General features: G+C 36.1%; 1 long non-coding RNA gene across 1 annotated transcript in view; it reads left to right on the forward strand.

Annotated features, from left to right (window-relative positions):
- Window positions 1-319: 319 nt before the first annotated feature.
- LOC143662525 (uncharacterized) overlaps window positions 320-25803 on the forward strand; it is a 74318-nt gene continuing 48834 nt past the window's right edge. Inside the window, exons 1-2 of the long non-coding RNA XR_013165386.1 lie at window positions 320-600; window positions 3617-3697. This is a non-coding gene — a long non-coding RNA (uncharacterized LOC143662525). The remainder of the gene's footprint in view (window positions 601-3616; window positions 3698-25803) is intronic.

A 25803-nucleotide genomic window follows, 5' to 3' on the forward strand; every position in this document is an offset into this window, starting at 1 on the left:
CCTTAATGGAACATTTAAAAAGCCCCTAATAGTAGTGGGAACATTTTTTCTTAGTTTTACAGGCTGCTACGGCAAATACCACAGAATGGGGCGGCTTAATCAATGCAAATTTACTGGCTCACGGGATTGAGGTTAGGAGAGGTCCAAAATCGAGGCCAACAAAGCAGTTTCTTCCCAAAGTCTGTAATGGTCTGGCGCTGGCTACAGGCCAGCCATACGGCCCCACAGCTTGCATGGCGACCTGCCTTCATACGGCGAGGCCCTCTTCTTCCGGTTCCGGCTCTGTTCTGGTTCCGGTTCCGCTTCCGGTTCCGTTTCCGCCGACTCCTGCTTGATGGCTCCTCCCCAGGGGTTTACCCTTATCCCTGGTGTCCAGTTTCTTTCTCTTTAGAGAGAGGCCTCTAGTAATCCAGAATGAAAATCCTATTCAGTTGGGCCACACCCTAAGTAAATGTAACAACTTCGAAGGATCCTGTTTACAACGGGTATGCACCAATCCACAGGAATGTGGATTAAGATCAAGAGCATATCTAAACTGGGGTACAAATTCCGTCTGTGACACTTTTCAAGGAGATTGAATTAGACTCCTTTTGCAAAATGGTAAGTTACAGCTAATTTAGATTTAAAAAAAAATTAAACTATATCTTAATTTATTAAAAAAAAAAAACATTTTGGATACCTGTACTCAATTTTACTTTAAGCAATCCAAAAATAGTAAAAGTAAATATTCTCCAAACCACATATCCCCAAACCTGTTCTCTATGGAGGACATGACTGAGAGTGTGTGCATCCTTCTGAGTTTGCATTATAATCCTTAAAATCGAAATAAGACTGCTTTCCCTTTTACTTGGCACAGCTGTATGAAAAGTTCCTAACTAGATCATATTGATTAGGTCTTGACCTTCCACTGGGCCAAGGAAATAGTTCATATAGAAAAATAGTGATAGTAGGGAAAACACAGCACTTTTAGAAGGAAAGTATTCCATCTCTCTCATCTTCAACTTTACAAAATCAAGTCTTGAGGTTATTTATTCTGTGGTCTCCAGCCACATACAACAGCAATCACAGTGGCCAAGTGCAAGCCAGTTGCCATAGTTCCTACTGATGTTACCTGCATAGCCTCACAAAAACAATAAGTGGTATGTGAATGAGCTTGCAGTTCACTTTGTGTTTGCACCCTGAGTTGTTTTGGAAGCTAATAATAAGAAGGCTAGTATTGATTCTTTGTTCTGCTACTGTTCTCACCTAGCTGGTTTGTCAGATGAAATCTGAGAACATGCCCACCACTATGTCTAATTAGTAAAACAAACTGAAAACCTTACTGGCTTAGGCCCTGTGCAGAACAGATGATAGTACTTACAACAAGAGATATAAAGAACTGCATTACTTTCATTAGAGAACCTTAGCAAGAAAAAGAGTGGCCTGATGTTGGCATGATAAAGTTGCTATCATTGGAACTAAAAAAGAATTATTAGGGTTAATAAACACTCAACTAATTACTTCAGTTTAATTATAAACTCTTTGCCATAGGAAATTTTAATAACATAATCTTTTAAGACATTTTTAATAATTGTTTTATTAACTTTCCCTAAAAAACATAGTTTAGCTGTTACTTTTACTTACAGTTTTTGAGCTTATATTAAAAATACGACGTTTTTTAAGTAGTATACAGTAGATGATATGTTGATTTATCTCAAAATCTTAGTCTTTTAATTTAGTCCATTTAAATTAGTGTACATTTGAATTTTATAAACTAATTTACTGACCTTTTCTCTATGATTCCATGACTCTTTTATACTGTTTCATTGCTTCTTTCTTGCCTTGTTTATTTATTTATTTTGTATGGGCAGGCACTGGGAATCGAACCCAGGTCACTGGCTTGGCAGGCGAGAACGCTGCCTGCTGACTCACTGTCACACTGCCCTGGCCTTATTTTTTATTTTTATTTATTTATTTTTTTTCGCATGGCCAAGCACCGGGAATTGAAGCCGGGTCTCCGGGGTGGCAGGCTAGATCTCTGCCTGCTGAGTCAATGTGGCTGGCCCTTATTTTTGATAAACCAAATAATTTTTTAAAAATTACTCTATTTCCTTCTGTAACTTGTTTTATATATACACACATACACACACACACTCAGACTCATGCATTTACCACTGTTTTGTGATTGTTCTGGAGATTGCATTTATCCTTGAGTTGTTGCAGTCTAACACAATTTTTACCAAACCATTCCTGTCATAATGATATAAACTATGAGGACTTTAGCTTTTTCCTGTTTGTTTTGTCATGCATTTACTTTTAAATATAATTTAAATGCATATATAACATTTATTTTATATATTTTAAACTTTGCAATTATAATGAACATTTTTGGTGTATATTCCTATATACATGCAGACATATATATATATATATATTTTATATCTACCTAGTTACTTTTCCAGTCTTATTTATTCCTCCCTGACTTTTGTTTATATCTGGATTAATTTTCCTTCTGCCTGTGGAATTCCCTTTAGTAAGTATTCTGGTTCTGTGATGCTGGTGATAAATTGTCTATTTTTTGTTTGTTTGAATATATAATAATTTCTTTTCATTTTGGAAGAAGGCACTGGGTTGGCAATTATTTTCTTTCAGCACAGTAAATTATATAATTTTCTTCTGGCTTCTATCATTTCTTTTGTGATGTAAACAGTCTGAGTAATTGTTGATTCGTAGAATGTATTTTTATTTTACTTTTGTAGTGTCAAATTGCTTTTAGAATTTTATTTTGGGTCTTGGTTTTGCTTTTCTTTTATTATTTTCTCCTTTATCCTTTATATTCCTAGAAAGACGGTTCTTAGAATTTTTCTGGCCTGAAATTCTCACACTTATTTTAACTATGTGGATTGGTGTCGTTGTTTTTGATTATTCATAATTCATTTTTCGACTATTTTTCTGTTGCATTCTCTCTTCTTCTTTTGGGGTTTCAATTCTTTCTCTTTTCTTTTGAGAGTATGTCACATGTCTCTTATCTTTTTTTCTATTTTATATGTTGCTTCTTTTACCTATATTTTAACTTAGATATTGTCTATTGACAACTTTTCCCTTTTTATTAATACTGTATTCTACAGTGCTCAATAATTAATTAAAGCCATCTATTAATTTCTCAAATTAAAATATTTTGTATGTCAATTTTAATTCTTTTCATAATGATTTGATACTTTTAAGAATTTCAATCCTGTGATAAAATTCTCCATCCTCTCATCTAGCTTTTATCTCTCTCTCTCGAATATATTAATTATTTTAACTATTTAACATCCTTCTCTACTAGCATCACCATGGGGATCACCCATTTTCTACTATTCTATGATTTCCTCTTGGCTTTTGTTCACATGGTCCTGCCATTCATCATTCATTTGTATCGTATGTCCCACATTCGATATTTAAACTGCAGTGGTAAGCAACTTGAGAGCTGGCCAGTGCTGGTTTGCCAGCATACCTCTGGTTTGCCTCTATTTCTGAAGCATGTGTTTCCATGGCTTCCAATTGAGAATCTGATGGTCATTTTGGTCTCAGCATTCAAAGGCTGCAGGATATTCCATTCTGATTACTCCTTGAAGTCTCTACCTCTTTGTTCCAGGCCGCTTCTGAATCCAGCAAATATGTGAAGAGGGAACTGATGACTTGCTTGACGTGCCTTCACCATTGCAACAACCAAAAGGTCTGCTGATCTTAAACTCGTCCAGTGTCTAATTCTGGCATCTGGGTATCTAGCCACTCTCAGTAAATGCCCAGAGAATAATGGCTCTAGAGAGACCTGTGGGTCACCTTTCCTACCAGATATTTAACTCTCACCTGGTAAGGTTTTTAGACACGTTTCTGGGGAAGTTATTGTTTTCTGAGCTGGGAGAGATTGAGGGAAGTTCTGCTGTCTTTTTTCAGAGACTTTCAGTTTATCTCTTTAATCTCAGGCTTATACAGATGCAAATTTCAGGAGAAATTGGCCATGTGTTTGCATTACCAAATGTTTCTAATTTTTCACTCCAGTCACGTGAAATCGCCTGAAACTGCTGGATGCTCTGTTCCCCAGCAGTGGTCTTTTCTTGGTTCAAGGAAAAGACCTAAGTCAAAGAATCTAGGTCTAAAGTCTAGATTCAGTCTTTTGACCAGCCCAGGAATTGGAGGAAGTAGGGGGAACAAGAGTTGGGTGGGAAACTGGACACATCTAGCAGACAGACATTAAAAATATTTCCCTCTATTGAGGATGATTGTTCTTTTAGTTCCCCCCTTTTCTTTCCTTCTCGCCTCTTCCCCTTCTGCCTGCTTCCTCCCTCTGCTCTCTTAGCTTACACCCACCCCCACAACAGGCTGTGGGCCGTTCCTAAGGATCCATGCAATGTGTTCATACATCTGGCATCTAGTAGGTATCAATACCAGTGAGAGGCCAGGGATGTCCAAGGCCTCTGACCAGGGACCTGGGATCGGAGGTCAGGAATAGAGGACTGACCAGAAGTCAGCAACAGCCTGAATCATTTCTTCCTAGATTGCTGAAGGGATGAAATCAGGAGGTTCCTCAGTCATCTTTGGAAGAGGGGCAGCTGGGAGAAAATGCACTCCCATCCCCACTCTCAGCTGCCTCACTGCCTCTATTACCTTTCTCCCATAGCAGCATACAAGGGCACAGCCAGCCCAGCATCTGCAGCACCACTAAACCAAGGTTGCTATTGAAGGGAGACAGCTCTGCCTCAAACCCAACCTCATTTATCTTTTCTTTCTTCTTTCTTCTTTCTTCCTGTTCTCCTCCTGCCTCTCTGCATAGTCCTTGGCTGCTGACCTTGGAATCTTAGGCTTGCAGGGCTCCTATAAAAGGCCTTTTGAATAGTTCATTCCTCTGCCTCTTAGTTGGACACCCCTCCCCTAGACTGCTCTTTTGTTCAGAAACATCTTCAAGGAAATATTTCTGGGTGAGCTGGTTACCTCCTGGCTTCCTGTTAGTGACAAGAACTCCCTCAATTCAAATTTCAGTCTTTCATGTTGCAATTGAAATCCATGTTTGCTTTCTCCATTTTTGCCTGAATGAAGAAACTTTTTGTAAGACAGTTTTGTCCCCATAGGGCAAGAATGGCCTCCAGGTCATTGCTGTTCTAGAACATCTCCCAGAGCTCTGAGATCCTGTTTCACTCTGAGAGCCTAACTGGGTTTGGATTGAGTCAGTTGATGGAACTGATAAGGAAGATTCCTGGGATCTGGTTTTCTACCCCAGGCCCCTGACTGACTCTTCTTCCCTCCTCATCCAGCTCACTGCTGCCACAGGAAGTTATGGAACCCACCTCAAGACTGATCATCTACCATATGTGGTTTCACATCTGAGCTTTCCATGACCTAGTTGTCTTTGTAAAGGAAGGCCCTATTGATGCCTGCAAAAGTGGGCTTCTTGAGTGGGGCTTGTGTGGTGGCTCCCGTAGTGAGGGGGACCCCAGTTTGAGGAGATATGGATGGCATGAGGATCATCTTTTCTGAGCCATGTGGTCTACCAAGATCCAGGGTATTCTTGGTGACAGGGGAGGGAATACTTGAGATTGGGATGGTCTGGGAACCTTGATTTTCAGTGGAAGTGGAAATAAATATGATGCCCACTCCTTGCCCCCCAATTCCCTGGGCTGTTTTATATCTTGCAACTTTTCCCAAAGCTTTCCCTGTATTCCCTCCACCTTGTCCTTCCAGTTTGTCAGGTGCCCCCTTTCTTTGTGCTAGGCTCTATGCTAGGTGCTGGGGATTCAAAGTAAAAGTGATGTGATCTCTGCCTTGATGGAGCTCAGAAATCTCACTGAGTGGAGAAGCTGATGGAGCAAAAATAATTGCCCCACAGGATAGAAGAAGAGTAATGAATTGCCATAGTGAAGGCGAACCATTTTCTGAGGAAGAGGCAGGTGGTCAGGGAAGGTTTGGTGATTCCCTTTGCTTCCTTCCTCTATCCATGTGAAATAAATTTTAGTTGCACAAAATTCAGGCCCATGACATGTCCTTTAGTTCTTGTTGCTTCCCCAATAATATGATTTATCAAAACTAGGATATTTATACATTGTTCACTTATCTTAGTTATTCTCTTTGGGAATGATGACCTGAAGGAAACTACTCTACCCAACCCAAAAGCAAACACTAATTCTCTTTTTGAAAACTGTATAACAATACAGACAAATCTTAAACTGGAGTTACACAATCTGGAATTATGTTATTTGACCTTATTCCCACATTATATTACTAAACTAGCTGTTGTATAACCATGGCTGCGTTAAGACCGAATAGTCAGCCAATCCTTTTGGTACTCTCTGTTGAAGTGGGGCTGACATAATGTGGTTCCAGGGTTCCTTTTATGGGGAGTGGCAATCATACTTTCCTGTGGATACTTTAAACCGTTTTTCCCCACTCAAATCTCTAGGCTCCCATATTCTGAGGCTTCCTTCAAACACTGGTCTTTCCCAATCTACAGGTCCTCTCAACAATTTAGAATCTTCCCCTTCTCCTCCCTCCAGATGAGTAGAAACTTCTATCTCTTTTTTATGCTGTCCCATGACCATCCACCTAGAAATCTTCCATTTAAACTGAGTTTGTATGTGGCTGGGGAGCAGAACCTTAGCTGAGATGTTCTCAGGTCTCAGTGTGTTTTCAGTTATTCTCAGACCATCAGGTTTCTTTCCATAGAGCTTCCCCACCATATTCTGTTCCCCTTCCCACCCCCATGGGCAAGGTGGATTTGGTACTGGGATCTCTAAGAAGCACGTCAACCCCAGTCACGTCCACCGAAAATCTTACGCCCCAGAAGTGCCTTTCATATTGCCATTAAAAGGTTTTATTTATGTTTACTATACTGCAAACTAGCACAATTGTTGAGTTAAATATTTATGTGTCTTTACCACGGTAAGGCAGGGGCACATAACAGAGAGTACATATATTTTACATAAAATATACTTCTACTAGGGAGAAGGCTAGTAAATATTCTGATTATAATTATTTTGAACTTCAATTTGGCAGTGAAATAAAGTTTCAGAACTGGAAGGGAGAATGTATATAATTTGCTCTACCCTATTTTTATGGATGAGAAAATTCAGACATTCAGTTTTAAAGTGATTTACCATCTCAATTCTGCTTTCCTTTGCAGGAACTAATTCTCTCATTTGGAAACATATACTTCTCTCCAAACTGTTTACCAACGTGCCAATGTGTTAGAAGTAAAATAATAATAATAATAATAATAATAATAATAATAATAATAATTATACCATTATTTTAAATGCCTGATGGTATAGTTCACCCAATTTATAGTCAGTAACAAACTAACAAACTTATAATAAGTTAAAAAACTTTAAAGGATTTGAAAAATTAAGTGAATCTTACAGAAATAATGGACCATGCATCATTGTAATTCCTTTGTGAGGACCCTATTTCACAAGTAACAGATTAATACATTTACTATGACTTTGCACATATATTTAAAATACTAACCAATGTCACATAAATTTCACATTTACGAAACACAAATTACAGATAGCAAATGGTCATCAAGCAATGTGTCAGACACTTTTCTAGGGGTTTAAACATATATTAATCCTTTTAACCTAAGAGATAGACACTACTATTAGCTTTGTAAAGGTGGGAAAATGTATGAATATAGAAGTACTTTGTCTAAGATCCCCAGTTAGAGTTGACAAGTGAGTGTGTTTCCAGAGTCTGTGTTCATCATGTTGGAAAACATTGCCTCTATCTCGACTTTAGTGATAAATAGAATGGAAAACAGGACAGAAACCATTCTGCATAATATTGGGGCTGGGATAGCGCAGAAGGGAGACTAACAGTTCCCAAGAGTGCTTTGCCAATAGGATCGAAGTTGTAAAAGAATATTCTGAAATCTCCTTTCCATCAGCATAAGCCATGCTACCATATGCAAATGCACACATATTTGTTATAAATGTGCATATGTTTTTTGCAGAGCATTCTGGCAGACCTAGTTTGGAGAAAACCATGAAGGAATACAATAGATTTACAGGAAGCTTCCGTGTTATCCTTTCTCTTCTGTTGAAAATTGTTACTGAGAGTATATATTTGTTTTAAATATTTGTAGATATTTGTACATAACTGTTTTAAAAACAATTTGCAATTGTTTTAAACAATTTACAATTGTTTTTAAAAATATATCCCAAATTTTTCTCAAGAAATATGATTTAGTTCAGTGTTCTTAGAAAACTAAGAGTACCCAAAGGGGTTGGAGTCAATTGAAGGAGATGAGAATAGCTAAGCTTTGACAAAAACAGACCCAGTGTTTTGTTCATATGTTGGACTTTCAGCTATATTTGGTTTCAAACTGGAAGCCATTCCTCGAAATAAAACAATTTGATGGACAAAAATTTAAAAATTTCATAATAACAAGTGCTTTAGTTCCTTGGGCTGCCGTAGCAAAATTGCACAAACAAGCGGCTTCAAAAATACAGGGTTTTGTTGTCTCAGTTTGGGAGGCTAGAAGCCTGAAATCAAGGTTTCAGCAAGGCCAAGCTCCCTCTGAAAGCTGCCTCTCCTAGCTTTTGGTGTCTGCTGGCAATTCCTGGTGTTCTTTGGCCCCTTTTTTACATGACCTTCTTCCCTCGGTCTGACTATTGGAGTCCAGTTGTTCCCTTCTTATAAGGACACAGTCATATTGCTTTAGGGCCTGCCCTGCACCAGTTTGGCCTTATCTTAATTAATCACATCATCAGAGACTTTATTTCTAAATAATGTCACATTTATGTGGCTAGGAATTAGGATTGGAACACATGTTTTGGGGGATAAAACAAAATCATACAGCTTATTAATGGTTAGGGTTGAAACGATGTTATAAAACTTGCACAAAAGAAGTAAAAATACTCAATTAATGATGGTGATTACCTCCAGGATATTAGCTCTGATGGAGGAGGGTGGGACTGGCTTTGAGAAGGATACATATTGGGTTTCAAAATTTTTTGTAACATTTCACTTTTTAAAAAAATGAAGCAGAAATGCAATTGTTAGGATTTAATGAAACCAGTTACTTTACTAGTAAAATCACTACTAGTGATTATTTATTTTCTTCACTTTTTTCCTGCAGGTTTAAACATTTCTTATATACTTTTGAATCTAAACTATCTAAAAGAAAGTGTATGGCTCTAAAATTGAACTCACCAGGTTCTATGTCTGAAAGTAAATATATATTATGACTGGCAAGGCACACAACCTTCCTGTGGTGCTTTTTCCTCATTAAAACAGCATTATTTGCTTCTAAGGAGCCCTATGAGGTTAAAATGTGGGTGAAAGTGTTTTGAAATTTTGTTAAGCCCTGTGCACTCATGGAGGCGTAGAAATAATTTCGACAGAGATTCATAAACACTAATGGTGCAGATTGATGATCTGAAAATTGGAGAGTTATGGTGGGATTAAAATAATGTTTGGAGCTATTTGTTTTTTAAATTATGAGTATTTAATATTTGAAGCAAGGGAGTTAGACACAGATAAATGAAAATAAAGCTTTTTTGTAAACTATCAGTGATACTTAGGAATAATTGTACTTTTTCAATGTACGATAAATTTCAAAGTATGTTTTTCCAGAGAGGTCTGCTATTTAAGGATCATATTAATCACATATAAATTTTAGGCAACTGAAGCATAGTTGACTTATTAGTAGTGAAAGCTTGCCATCTGCTGGACGTGCTAAAAACTGTGGCGCAGGATCAAACAGATTAGGAAAACTAGAAAACTCATTTCTTTCCAAGCTAAGCTTTTGCTGTCCACGTATGAATCTATACCTCATAGTTGAGTAGTCAAAATGACTGTGTAAGCATGTACATTCACTCATACGCACATAGGTACGTGCATATCTATACACACACTGCAACCTCAGTGAGTTCAGTGTTTTGTCTTCATGTCTGGAGGGCATCTGTTCTGAGGGTGGTTCATCCCAGGTTTGGTTCTATGAGATGTTCCACCTCACACTGCAAAAATAAAACTGAAATCCTGACGTTTGGTAAACACTTTGATTTCTTCACCGCTACTGTCAAAAACTTTTGTATATTAAATAAAAAATAGAACTGAATGATGCTTCAAAATGGTTAATGATATGAAAGAGCAGTTCAATTGAGGATGTTTAAAAATCATGTGAAAATCTGAATAAAAATTGCAAAATTATATTATGTTGACTTATCTGGTGGTTTAGTAGAGGAAGATTTCTCAACAGGATGTTTGCGGTGAAAGGTGAATTACAGAAACAATTTCAAGAAAATAATTGGACATATATGCTGTCTGCTTTGAAGAGGAAGTAGCTGATGAATATAACCTATTTAGCAGAAATGTCTTATATGAGCTGAATGCACAAGTGTCTGCATGAACTTAGAGCAAATGCTTTAACTTCAAGTGAATTTAGAAGAAAACCCAATTTTTGGAAAGACCACATTGTGAAAGGAATTTTGAAAATTTTCCATCCATGTGTAGGATTGGCAGTGGGAAGGTATCAGCAAGTCTCAAGATTTATTGAAAACCACGTAAAGGAACTGCAGAAATAAATTGAAAATTTATTTTCCCTCCCATTCAATACGAATGTGTGATGAGGTGATAGACCCATTCAGTGAAACTTAGGCTCAGTCTAACAGCTCGACTTCATGAGAAAGAATTTGATGAGATAAAGCCTGATCACGCACTGAAATACTGATCTGCCCCCAGACAAAATTTGGATTTCGGGTAATACAATGAACATTTTGCTGCAGTTTGTAAATTCTTACATGCAAGCATGAAAGCCATGGCAGTAATTAGCTTGTTTTACTTGAAAATGAACTTTGTGCGTGTGCTTATCACCACTTCTATGAGGACATGAGAATTAGTTCAGGAGAAAAAAAAAAAGAACAGATTTCATACTACAGCAATGCAATTAATTTACGTTCCCAAAGGAATCAATGGCACACTCATTTTTCTCCTTAAAAGTGATTATTTACAAAGGTGGAGTTATAGAAAAAGTAAGATGGTGCCTAAATCCTGGACTAGAAAAAGCTAGTGGTTAATATCCATACGACTGAAGGAACAAGTGTGGAAAGCTGCAAGGAGAGAGTCTAGTAGTACAGAACTTCTCAGACTATATGTGTTAAAGAATCAGATTTAGTTTTGCATTAAAAAAAAATCCAGTCTGTTGAAGAGCAATACTTTTGTAAAATAAAAATGACTATAAAAATGAAGTAAAAGTACAATCTAGTTTTGACATAATTGGATTCAGCAGATACAAATTTACCCACTCAAATTCTGTTCTAAGCTCAGCTCCCCATTTTTGTGCTATCCTTTTTAATGCAATTTGAACGAGATGTATTGCATACAGTCCATCCAAAGTATACCATCAGTGGCTCCCAGTGTCATCACATAACAGTGCAATCATCACCACACTCAATTATAGAACATTTTCATTACTCCAATAATAGTAATAATATAAAATGAAAATATAAAATAAAATCCCAATATCGCATACTCCTTGTCCCCCACCATTGTTGACTCCTAGGCATTTGCTACTGCTGATAAGAGAATATTAAGATATTACTATTTATTATAGACCATAGTTTGCAATTTGTACATTTTATCCCAAATACTCCTCTATTAGTAACTCTTTGTAATAGTGTTGTATATTTGTTCTAGTTCGTAAGAGAACATTTTAATATTTGCATTGTTAATCACAGTCCTTGTCTACCAGAAGATTCACTGTGTTAAAATATTCCCAAGTTTTCACGTCTAGCTTTCCTTCCAGTGATGTACATGACTCTAAACTACCCCTTTCAGTCACCTGCACTCACAATTCAGTGCTGTTAATTATGCTCACAGTAATGTGCTCCTATCATCTCTAACCATTTCCAAACAAAGTTCTACTAGTTAAACATTCTGCACATATTAAGCAGCCGGTCCCCATTCTCTAGCCTCAGTCTATCCTCTGCTAACCTATTTTCTAGATTTTATGTCTATGAGTTTACATATTAATTATTAGTTCATATTGGTGACTCATACAATACTTGTCCTTTTGTGTCTCACTTATTTCACTCAACATATGTCCTCAAAGTTCATCCATGTTTTCACGTGCTTCAGAATTTCATTCCTTCATACTGTTGAATGATACTCCATTGCATGTATATACTACAGCTTTTGGCAATTGCTAACAATGCCACTGTGAACAATGGTGTACAAATATCTGTATCCCTGCTTTCACATCTTCCAAGTATTTCCCAAGAAGTGCAACTTGCCATTTCTTGGGGCGGGGGGGGGGGTGCAGGCTCTGGGAAATGAATCCGGATCTCAGGCATAGCAGGTGAGAATTCTACCACTGAGCCACTGTTGTCCACCCAGAATTGCCATTTTAAGACAACTCTACACTTAGTTTTCTGAGGAAATGCCAGACTGTCTTCCACAGTGGCTGTACCATTTTACATTCCCACCAGCAGTGAATAAGTGTTTCATTTTTTCCACATCCTCTCCGACACTTGTGGCTTCCTGTTTAACACCAGCCATTTAGTAAGTGTGAAGTGATATCTCATTGTGACTTTGATTTGCATTTCCCTAATAGCTAGTGAGATGAGCATCTTTTCACGTGATTCTTAAGCATTTGTATTTCTTACTTTGGAAAGTTTCTATTCATGTCTTTTGCCCACTTTTTAAAAATCGGGCTGTTCTTTGTATTATTGCGGAGTTGTAGAATTTCTTTATATATTCTGGATATCAAACCATGCTAGCTAGAACTTCTGGCACAATGTTGAATAACAGTGGTGACAATGGGCATCCTTGTCCTGTTTCCATTCTAAGAAAGAAAGCTTCCAGTCTCTTACCATTGAGTATGATGTTAGCTATGGGGTTTTCATATATACTCTTTATCATGTTGAGGACGTTTCATCTGATTCGTGACTTTTGAAGAGTTTTTATCAAGAAAGGATGCTATATTTTGTCAAAAACCTTTTCTGTATCAATCTAGATGATCATGTGATTTTTTTTTCCCTTTCAATTTGTTGATGTGGTATATTACATTAATTGATTCCTTGTGTCGAACCACCTGGAATAAAACCCAATTGGTCATGGTATCTAATTCTTTTAATGTGCTGTTGGATTAAATTTGCAGGTATCTTTATTGAGGATTTTGTGTCTGTATTCATTAGAGAGATTGGCCTGTAGTTTTCTTTTCTTGGAGTATCTTTAGCAGGCTTTAGTGTAAGGGTGATGTTGGTTTCATAGAATGAATTAGGTAGCATTCCCTCTTCAGTTTTTTGGAAGTGTTTGAGTAGGATTGGCATTAATTCTTAATGGAATGCTTGGTAAAATTTGCCTGTGAAACCATTTGGACCTAGACCTTTCTTTGTGGGAAGATTTTTGATGACCGACTCAATTTCTTGTGATTGGTTTATTGAGGGTTATACTGACTGTCGAGTCAGTATAGGTTGTTTGTGTATTTCTAGGAAATTGTCCACTGCATCTAAGTTGTCCAGTTTGTTGGCATGCAGTTGTTCATTGTATCCCCTTATGATCTTTTTTTATTTATTCAGAGTCCATGGTAATGATCCTGCTCTCATTTCTGATTTTGTTTATTTTCATCTCTCTTTTCATCTCTTGTCAGTCTAGCTAAGGGTTTGTTGATTTTATTGAACTTCTCAAAGAACCAACTTTTGGTTTTATTGATTCTCTCTATTGTTCTTTTGTTCTCCATTTCATTTATTTTCACCCCAATCTTTTTTATTTCTTTATTTCTGCTTGTTTTGGGATTAGTTTGCTATTATATCTCCAGCAGTTCAGTTAGGTCTTTGGTATTAGCTGGTTCTTCCTTTTTAATGTAGGCATTTAGGGCTATAAAGTTCCCTCTCAGCACTGTCTTTACTATGTTCCACAGGTTTTGATATGTTGTGCATTCATTTTCATTTGTCTTGTGATATTTACTGGCTTCTCTTATAATTTCTTCTTTGATCCACTGATTGTTTAAGACCATGTTGTTTAACCTCCACATATTTGTGAAATTTCTGATTCTCTAATTGTAATTGATATCCAGCTTCATTCTGATGTGATCAGAGAAAATGCTTTGTGCCCCAGTATGTAGTCTATCCTAGAGAATGTTCCAGGAGCACTTGAGAAGAATGTATATCCTACTGCTTGGTGTACAATGTTCTATGTATGTCTGTTAGATCTAGTTATCATATTATCATATTACCTTATGACTTTATTGATCTTCTGTATCTATCCATTGTTCTATCCATTGGAGAGAGTGGTGTGTTGAAGTCTTCCACTATTATTGTAGAGACTATTACTCCATTTTTGCCAGTGTTTACCTCATGTACTTCGGGGCACCATGATTAAGTGCATAAATATTCATGATTGCTATTTATTTTTGGTGAATTGCCCCTTTCATTAATATATAGGGTCCTTCTTTGTTCCTTATGACATTTTTGCATTTAAAGTCTATTTTGTCTAATATCAGTATAGCTAACCCACCTTTTTTTTTTGGCTACTGCTGGCATGGAATATCTTTCTCCATCCTTTACTTTCAACCTATTTGGATCTTTGGGTCTCTTGTCAATAGTATGTAGTTGGACCATATATTTAATACATTCTGCCAGTCCGTGTCTTTTGATTGGAGAGTTTAATCCATTAACATTTTATGTCATTACTATAAAAGCCATCCTCACTTTGACCATTTTATCCTTTGGCTTTTATTTTCCAGATCTTTTATTTTTCTTTCTTTTTATCTTTACTAATAGTCATCACTTCTACACTCTCTTCCAAGCCTCTCTCTCCTAACTTTTTTTGTTTGTTTGTTTTCAACTGGCAGAACTCCCTTTAGTAATTTCTTTCAGGTCAGGTCATTTATTAACAAACTCTCTCAGCTTTTGTTTATCTGTAGATATTTAAACTCTTCCTCACTTTTGGAGGATAGCTCTGTGGCTAAAGGATTCTTGGTGGGCATTTTTTCTCTTTCAGCATCTTTAATATATCATACCACTGCCTTCTTGTCTGGGATGAAAGTCAGCACTGAGTCTTTGCGGTTTTCCTAGTATGTCGTGAATGACTTTTCTCAAATTGTTTTTAGGATTCTCTCCTCTTCAGCATTAGGCAGTCTGATTAGTATTTGTTTTGGACTGGGTTTATTCAGGTTTATTCTTTTTGGAGTACATTGGGTTTCTTGGATTTGATTATTTAAATCTTTCTTCAGGGTTGGGAAATTTTCAGGCCTTATATCCTCAATTATTCTCCCTGGTTGGTTCTTTACCACTTTTTTTTCCTGGGACATCTATAGTGTGGATAAATAATGAGTATAATTGCACACTTCATATTATCAGTCATTTCCCTGAGACTCAGCCCAAATTTTTCCATTTTTTTCTCCATTTATTCTTTTGTATGTTTGAGTTTAGTTACTTTGTCCTTTAGTTTGCAGATCTTTTCTTCTACCTCTTCATGTCAGTTGTTGTGTCTCTAGTCTATTTTTAATTTGATCTACAGTATATTTCATTTCTGTAAGATCTGCTGTTTTTCTATGTAATCTTTCAAATTCTTCTTTATGCTCCCCTAATGTCTTCTTAATATCCTTTAAATATCCTTAAAATCTCCTTAACCATATCATTGAAATTATTTAGAAGACTTGTTTGACCAACTTTGCTCAGTTTTTTCAAATTCTGTGTTTCCTCAGACTTTTTAATTTGATCATTTGGTTTGGCTATATCTTACTATCTTAATGTACCTTGTAATTTTTTGCTGGTTTTTGCGTATCTGATTATCTTGATAAGATTATTCGAAATTGGTTTCCCTCTCATCTAAAATTTTATTGTTGATTGGATTTGTGTTGCAGGTTTCCCATGGCCCTTGGTTTATCAGTCCCATGCAGGGGATGCAAAAAAGCCTTAGAGAAAAGGTCAGGAAAGTAACTTCACAGATTCCACTTTCCCAGTCTTCCGAGCAGATGACCCTCTTTAGCAACCTATTCCCCTCAGTCCCTCTGACCCCTCTGTTTTTACAGTACGCAGGGATAAAAGCCAGATGGTGCTGTAGGTGCCTGTCCAGAAAGGTCCAAGACTGTGCGTTCCCACTGCCATATTTCACTGGCCAATAGTTGGGTTAAAACTGTTGCATATCCTCTTCCTTTCCAAAGGGGAGGCCTTGCCTTTCTCTCCCAGACCACTGCAGCTCACTGGACAAAACCCAGGTGCACTTGGGGCTGTGAACTCCAGGATGGGGTAAGGGAAGTGCGCTGGGCAGCAGTGGCGCTCAGTCACTTGCTGCAGCATCTCTGTTTGTGGAAATAGTGAGGGTGTGAGTTCCCTGGGCTCCTATGTGGGAAGGTTCAAAGCTGGCCAGAGAGCGTCACCTGGGACAGAAAGGTCAAAGTGGAACATGTCTTTGCCATACCCCCCACTTTTCCCAATAGGAGGGATTCCCTGTCTCTCCCAGCCTACTGCAGACAGCCAAGTGAGAGCCAGATGCCTAGATCTGCTGGTCTCAGAGGTGGAGGACATGTGGCCAGAACCACGATGAAGATTAGGCTCTCACTGCAATCTCTCAGTTCATGAGATTAATGGAGCTGTGAGCTTCCAGGCTTCTGGATGAAAAGGCTGCAGGCTGCTGGACAAAGAGGTTTAACTGTGCTGGCCCTTAGTTGGAGTGGGACTGTGCTGTGTCTCACCGACTGGAGAGAACCAAGCCTTCGTATAGCTGCTTGGCTCAGGGGGAGCAGGGCCACCAGGTACCGCAGTCGAATTCACTCACTGCAGCTTCTCAGTTGTAGTTTCTCCTTTTTTTCATTCAGTTTTTCCTTTTATGTGGCAGTGGTCCTTCCCTGGTCTCCTTAGCCCAAGAATTGCTGCTTCGGATAATTTCTGCCTGTTTTCTCATCTTTTGGTGGAGGACTGAGTTCTGCCATCCTTATTCCACCATCTTCCCCGAAGTCCTGCTTAACCTTTTATTTTTTTGCATTATTCCCAAACTTGTAATAAGTTTTAGAAATTTTGAGAACTTTCTTTTCTTCTACTTCCAAAGGACTAGGGAAATATGAGAAACAACTTAAGCCTCCCTCAATTTAATAATATATATTCTTAAGTATATAATTTTGGCACCTCTGTGCCATTCAGCTTTTGTCTCATGAATCATTTCTTGTCACTTAAGCCAATTTTATAGATGAATCCCATAAAAAGAACATTTAATTAAGTACTAAAACAATGATTAGGAGTATTCTGGGTTATAAAGAAATATTTATTTAGTATTATAGCTGAAATTTTTATTTAACTATGATATCTGTATTGCTACTTCTGAATATGTTGAGGTTTTTAGAGTATGTGGTTGAGGTTTTTAGAGTATATGCAAGGCACAGCTCTCTAATTATAAATTTTTGATTAGTTAAAATTGCTTATGTTTCCTCAGAATTACAGTTCAGGATTAATTTTTTTAATGTTGTAGATTACACATGAATATGTTAGAAATTGCCAGGGAGAGGTAGGAGGATTACAAAATTCATCATAGTAATTAAGAACATGCAGGTAAATGTGTATGGTGTATGATGATCTATTGTGCCAAAAAGCTGCTGTGACTTTGTAAAAAATATTCCATTTTTTTGTAACACAAAATTTAAACAGCTTATGAAAGGGGAAAAATGCTGCAAACCTGATCTCATAAAACAATTAGAGCAATTAATAGCAATGATTTCAAGAGCTAGATATTCTCCATTAGACAAATCTTTATTGTTTTGAATATAATTGATTTGTAAGCGTCCTTCATTCTATTTAAAAGAAAATAAAAGAATGAAACTCTTTACATAAAAATATATGCTTAAACTAAAATACTTAAAATGTGTTTTGATTCCATAGCTATTTAGGGGATTATTATGCAAACGTTTTATTGTCACCTACCACAAGGATAGTTTTTAAAAATTAGTTTAAAAATGTTAATGTCTCTAGTTCCAATTAGCTCTATTACTCATAAGCTTGGTCCTTTGTATTATAATTACTAATCTGTTTGATTGATTTGTAATACAATCTGACCTCAATCTTTAAAGAAATACAGATTGAACAAGAAAAGCTCATTTAAGCTTAAATTAAGCTCTCTGCTCTCATATTCAGCTCGTTTTCTTTTAGCTGGTATTTTTAAGGCCCACTTATAATACTATTTATAAAGACTGACACGTTTAGATAGTAAGTCAGTTTTCCCTTTTCATTATTTTGGAGAAACTGTCTGCTTTCTCAAAGAATAACTTCATATAGCCTTACGTTTAATTGATCTGCTGCATTTGCTAATAAAGTTTTTGTCCAGGTCATGAAGATAGAAACGTTTGTACAGTTTTCTTATTGTAATAGAAACATTTCCCAATCAATTAGGACCGCTCTCTAATAGAAAATAAACACCTATTAAAGCTAGTTTGTGGAATATCAGAATCATTTCTTTTGTTTAACATTATACTCTGTCGCTGGTTTTCATTTGCACCTGTGCTTTCTTCACCTGGCATTTGAGAAGCGATATGTCACCTCATGGCACAGATACTGTCCTAATGTGTGTGCACAGTTCAGCTTTATGTAACCCTTATTTCCCCATTATCCACAACAGAGTTTAAGGACTTTATTATCCTTAATATAAATTGAACTAGAATTAAAAAGTTGCTGTGCCTAAGTGATAAATTTCACTAATTGAAGTCATTAGTGATCTGAACAAAAACACTTCAATGCAGTGGGCTATTAGATAAAGTGTACCATTTTGTAAAGCTGAAAGCTACGTTTACTACCTGAATAAACCCATATAATTTATTTGTGTTTACTACTGAATGGCCCATTTGATATTTTCCGCCGTACCACATAAAATATTCTGTCAAGAAAATTTAGTCAGCTCTTTACTTTCTAACCCCATCTTTGCATCACCATAAATATACTCATGACTTTTTGTATTTTTTGCCTTCTTGTGGTTAAATACCCTGGATCTAACTGGTCTAAGTTGGAATCCCAGCTTTCTCAATATCATCTGAACCGACGAAATATTTCTTCATCTGTCAAAGATGGACAATACTACATACTTGACAAGTTTTGTGAGGATAAATTTTAAAATGTATATAAAAACCAAAGTGCCTGCCAGGTGTTAATCATTCAATATACATGAAAATCAAGAAAATAAAATATGAACAAGAGAGTGGATAAAAAAAATACAGGATGCAAAGTGAATACCTAACAGAAGTTTGATTGGGGTCCCTAAAGGAAGGGAAAGTGATATGGTGCAGCAATAACACTGATAGAGATACTAGCTGAGAATTTTTCTAAACTGATGATATGAAGAATCTCAGAGAACTCCAAGCAAGACAAATACAAAGACAACTTAATTAAGGGGCATCATTGCTAAATTGCTGAAAGTCAAGGACAACTGTCAAGTAGTCAGGGAAAGAAATGACACTTTCACATCAAAGATAGAAAAATGGGACTGACAGCTTATGACTCAGGAGAAAAGACTGGCATAAAAAAACAATAAAATAGCATGCTTAATTGCTAAATGAAAATAAGTTTCAGCCTAAAACTCTTTATCCTGAAAAATCATTCTTCAGAATTGAAAAAAGAGGTTTAGACTTTTGTTCTCCAACAAACAAAAACAAACAGCCAAACAAAAAATACTGAAGACTGAGAAGATAAAAAGCAAAAAAAGAGAACAACAATGATGAAAGTGTGGGTGAATAATATCTGAAAAGGAAAAAATAAAATGGTCATGTTTTGCTGAGGACATGATTACATATCTTAAAAAGTAGCGATAGAATTATAAATTTTTTGAGCAAAATGCAGTGTTATCAAGTTCATTGGATAAAAATTCAATACATATAGTCAATGTCTTTTGATATCCTAGGAATAAATATGTAGGGCGATTTTTAAAGATTATGGAAGATTATAGGAAAAATATTAGAAAATATGTACGATCTCTATGCTCAAAACAATAAACTTTTACAGAAGAGGGATATATCATATTCATGGATTGCAAGACAATGGTGTAATTATACCAATTTTTTCCAAATTGACTTATGTATGAATGCAATCTCATTTCAACTCCAAGCAAGTTATTTTTGAGAAATCAAGAAACTGATTCTAAATTTTCTGTGATGATGCAAAGGGAAAGAAAAGCCAATGCAATTTTGAAGAACAAGAACAAAGCTGGTATGCCTATTGTACCTGATATTATATACTAAATAAATGAACAGGTTATTATTTGTGCAAGTCTCAAAAAAATAGACCAAACTAGACAATTATCTATGTAGGCTCAGCTCCTGTGAAGATGAATTGCTTTGGCTTTAATCTTATCTGTTTAAAGATAAGATGTTAAAAATCCTATTCATTCTACTCTATTTACAGCAGACAAACTTTTTAATCTTTCTCCACTTCTTTATTTCTGTTTTCTTATATGTAAAATGGAGATAACAGTAAGTAGTTACTATTCTTACAGACCAATCTCACACACTTTTTTTGAGGATTAAATGAAATAAATCATGTTAAATATTTAGTGATGAGTTCGGTAAAGGCTGCTTGTAATTAACATATAGAATTAATGTGATTACTGTTAAGTTTATCTTATAATTTCTACTTATTATTCTGTCTTTTGTATTGTTATCTTGTTCCTTTCTACCAGTTCCTTTTAATTATTAAATCGTTACCCTCATGTTCTTTGTTCCATTTTTTCATCTAGTACTATGAAACTATATATATATATATATATGTATATATCTGTTCGCTATTTTTAACAATTTGTTCTGCGTTTTAGAAGATTTGTTTTGCTTGATTTAGTAGGTTTACTTTTCAGTTGTGTTTTTAGTTTGATGATCACAATTCATTTCTAATATTATTAATAATTCATTTTTCATATGAGCTTATTCTGATTTTATGGGTGTAACAGTCTGTTGAATTAGACTAAGCAAAAAAATTTTTCTTACCTTACTCAATTTACTTTTTTATAATAGTTTCCTCTAGGTTTAAGTTTTCTCCATTTACTGTAGTGACTGAAAGGATAATGATTCGGTTCAAATAATTATTGATTTTGTTTGTCTATTCACATTTATATTTGCAAATTGCTCATTGGCTTCTTCTTACTGTAGATTGCTGTAGGGGAGGAAAGCTGGGTATGTCGTATTCATAAGAGCAGGGATACTCATTCATCCTAGGAGGTCTCTAAATGAAACACTCCAGCCCCAGTTGAGGTTTCCATTTACAGCCATACTTTGGGGGCCAAAGACACCCTTTCTTGCAATAGTACATCATAGATGGAAAGTGTAGTACATCACAGATGGAAACACACCACCTACTTGCTCAAAATAGAGTTCCCTAATGAATAACCTTGATGATTGCTTTAGGAATCCCATATTTCCGCGTTTGTGCTGACTGTGAATTCACACTCTTCTGGAATTGCCCTCACCTCCTCAGGAGTCTGTTCCTACACGTCTTTTGGGTTTTGACTGGCCTTCCTTCTTGCTTTAGCTGTAGAATTAAATATGTTGTCATCAGATCTTCTTGAAATTGTAAGAACTACTGGAATACATCTTTCTGATTTTCCTGGTTTGTTTTTGATTGATTTAAAATGCGTTTTCATTATGTTATCCCATTTTTATCTAGAAAAGAGAGAAATATTGATGCTCAGTGTACCCATTCTGATCTGATCATATCGTCATGATTTAATAATCGGGTTTTTCCTGTGGGCAGGGATCGAACCATTTTCATCTTTGTATTTCCTCAAGCATTTAACTATGATCTTGCATATCATAGAGTTTTATTATTAATGATAATCACAGTTAATATTTACTGAGCATTTACCATATACCAGGCTGTAGCTGAGTTCTTAAATAAATCTCTCACTCCTCAATAACAACACTACAAGGTAGATGCTAATATTATTCCCATATTATAGGAAAAATACCAGAGATGAAGAGAAGTTAAAAAAAATTACTCAAGGTCAAATAGCTACCGTATGTTTGTTTAGAATTTGAACCTTAACAGTCTGACTCTAGACTGCCATGCAAAATACTTATATGTAGTGATATATTCTGGATATCTCTCCTAGTCCTTCCAAAACATAATCTCAGGCATAATTGCTTATTAATTATTTTTCATTTGCCAAATTTTTGATGAAATACTTCACCCACAGCTGTATAAGACTAGTTCACAATTCTAGAATTAAAGTCGGAGGTCTTTATAAGTAACCTAAATAATGGGGATTCATATAGTCATTGAGATGCAAGAAATTGGCCCTTTTAGTGTTCATATGTTGCATAGGCACAACATGAGCATACACACAAGTGATAGGAGGGAATGAGAATGTGGTGGCAATTTAGACTCTTCGTTTGACAAATGTAGTATTATGTTAGAATGTAGCAAAATTAAAATTCAGAAAATTTCTAATGGATTGTGAAAATGATTTTCACTTAAATATAACTCTGATGGATGAAAATACAACCTTTCTTTTCACCAAGTGATTGAACTTAATTTATAGTAATTGTAAATAAAATATTTTAAATCGCCATACTCTGAGCCTACGGGTTTACAGATTAATAGCACAGGTTTGGTGTCATAGTTTCTCGGAAAAAGGAAATAGTTCACCATCTCACTAGGAATCCAAAAGTGCTTCTCAGAAATGTAATTCACGACCCATCAAGTTTTAACGCAACATATTTTAGCACATAAATCAGATTGCCTGCATCTCATCTCTGCAAGTCACAATTAAAATGAGTTAATGAAATCATTACCCAGCTTACTCATTATTATCATTTATATATGACACCACTTGCTATTCATTATATTGATCTTCTACATTACACCATAAAAATTAATTTTTCTCCTTTACGTGATTAAAGTAATTTCAAAATTCTATTGTAGAAAATGTTAAATTTATATGAAAACAAAGAGTCGAGGTTTCTACAAAATATATTTATGCTCTGAGAAATTTTGTTAAGATTGAAATATTATTTTCATTTAAGCAAATTTGTTACTTCTCTGTTATATTTTTGAGAATAGACTAAGGAAACCAATCATATTCTAAATAATCTTCTATGATTGACTCAAGAAGATAACTTTCAATCATTCTAAAATTTGAAATAACCAGATGAATATTTTGACACTTTAAATATTTGCATTTGAAAGGATAATTCAGTCTATTTAAAAGAGGAACTAGGTTGAGCCTATCATTTCCTCAGACATATTATGTCTGAGCTTATTTGACTGACTTTTGGTAGGCATTTATTCACAAATATGCAATGTTATTATAAATGCTAAACAATAGTTATTAGGATGATTCTTACTAAATAAAATGCTGACCACTTAAGTTCTATACTGTGATCATAAAAATCATGGTCAACATTTTCCTTTTAACCATCAAATAAGCACAATTATTAGACATATCAAGTTTCAAGAAAGCTGTTTGCTAGAGAACTTAATGAGAAGAAATGCTGGTATTAAGTCAAACTGGATCTAAATTCTGCCTCTGATACTTATTTGTTGTGTAACTTTTGGAATATTAGTAACTCACTGTGATTCAGACCACAACTTGAAAATGGAGATACTGGTGAGGATATTATGATGATTGAATGTGAAAAGACATGTGAAGAACTTAGTGACTGTATGACAAAGGGAAATGACTCAAATTGACATTATTATTATTATCATTACTATTATCTGGAATGAGGTTATTGTACAGTATATAATAATCACTTCAGTAGATACTAAAAATATTGGAGTAACAATTGTAATCAAAAGAGATCTCATTAAGTACAAAGAGGCATGCTTTATAGGCTCTTGTATAAGAATAGATATGATGAATGACAGATGAACTGATCAGAAACAAACTCAAAGATTGATTCTGCTGCTCATTCATTTGTTCATCCACTCAGCCATCAGCCTTTCAGTCTTTGGTTAGGGCCAGCTGTGTCAGATGCTGTCTTCTGCATGAATCCTCCAGGATAACAGGAGTTTTAAAAATTTTTCTTTCTCTTTTGTTTATTACTGTATCTCCAGGGCCTACAACTATGATCACCACACAGTAAAATGCTATAAATAATTGTGGAATGAAAGTTCTTGAATAAAGGGATGAATTTACCCTTTATTCTATTCCAGGAATATGTAGACCTATATGTGCACTCGAAGGCAAATAATTCTAGCCTTTCCAAAAATGTTTGCTATTTAGCCATGCTCCATATATTTTAATTAATATTTAATTATAATTATATTTAATTAACAGCTGTAATTTTACAGCTGTTTGATTTTATACTGTTTGTATTTCACGTTTTATTCTAACATCATATACAAGTCATCACATATCTATCCCACTTTTTGCAAACTCCTCTAATAGTGGGATTACCTCATTTTATACTTTTATTCCTTTTTACATCATGCAATATTCATTCAGTTACTTTTCACTTCCAGTTTTGGTTATGTTACAGATATTATCGGATATAATTAATTTGTTCAAAGTATTTACTCAATGCCTACACTGCATGTAATAAATATATAGAGAATATTTATTTTTATAAAATTGCATTGTAATAATTACAAGAGCTGTCATTACAATACAATATTCACCATAAGAAGGCATTTCACTCCTCTCCTCTCGACCCATTATAGGTAATATCAGAAATTACTTAAATATTGTTTTGGAAATTTACTTCATAAAAATGAAAACTTTGTGTTCACAAAGGACAATTTCTCATATATTTTATGTTGTCACATGAAGGCTGAATCTCATCTTTGATGTTATGAATGCATTTCTTGGAGCGTGCACTTAGAAACCAAAGAAATGAGTTATTCTTTTACACCATAATATTGATATACAATGGTCTAGCACGTGTGAATCTGTTCATATGAAATTGTCATGCCGAAAGTGAATGTTTCAGAATGACCACTAGAGGGCAGGATACTACACATTTTGGAAAGATTTCACTTTCGAACCACTTCGTTCGATTAATAAACGGAGAGCAATATTGACTGTACAAAAATAAGTACCGGAAAATAGTTTTGTTTTGTTTTCAGAAAAAAAAATTACGAAGTTGACTAAAGGGAAAAATTCTCCAAAGACACAGATCTACCGGGGGCATATCTGAGGCCGGTCGGGTCCACGTGGGCCCTCCGCAGCGACCAGGGGAGGAGGGGAGAGCCGCAGCCTGGGGCCGCGTCCCCAGGAGGAAAGAGGCTGCGGGGACAGTCAAGGGCACCAGGGGCGGCCCGGCAGCACCCTGGGTCCAGCCTGTTCCTGGCAAGCATGGAAACCCAAAAGCTTGCCCCTAGACTTGGAGGGGCATCCGGCAGGGGTACCTGAGATGCTGATGCAGGTGGTGCCAGCCTAAAAGGGTATTGCGAGCGTGCGAGCACACACAGACCCCCTCACACTGGCAGGAGGCCGGCAAGGGAGATGGAAACAGACCTGATTGTGGGGAGCAGATTGGAGAGAATGAGGAATTAGAAAACAAGGCGCTGCACGCCTCCTGTTGTAGTCAGAAGCCATCCCACACCTTCCCACTCACGGCCCCACGGATTGAAGTGTCAGAGACCTGAAGAAGTGAACGCTGCTCTTTAGAGGATGGTCAGTATTAGGACATTCTTCCGCCTGGAAATAGCTTCACTAGCATAGGAGGAGCCGTGGGTCTTGGATGCGCCTGCATCCTTTAAATCGTGATATAGGTTTATAACGGATTTCCTAGCCTGTGGAGCAGTGGAAGCCTGCTCCCCACCCCCACCCCAAATGCACTGGTATACGAGGATAATCTGTCCTATTGAATTTTTCTGAATCTGTCCTGAGTCAGAGCAGGCAGTAGGCAGCTGCAGTCTCATTGCAAAATAAAGAAAAAAT

The sequence above is a fragment of the Tamandua tetradactyla genome, chromosome 18 (assembly GCF_023851605.1).
Source record: "Tamandua tetradactyla isolate mTamTet1 chromosome 18, mTamTet1.pri, whole genome shotgun sequence".
Lineage (NCBI taxonomy): Eukaryota > Metazoa > Chordata > Mammalia > Pilosa > Myrmecophagidae > Tamandua > Tamandua tetradactyla.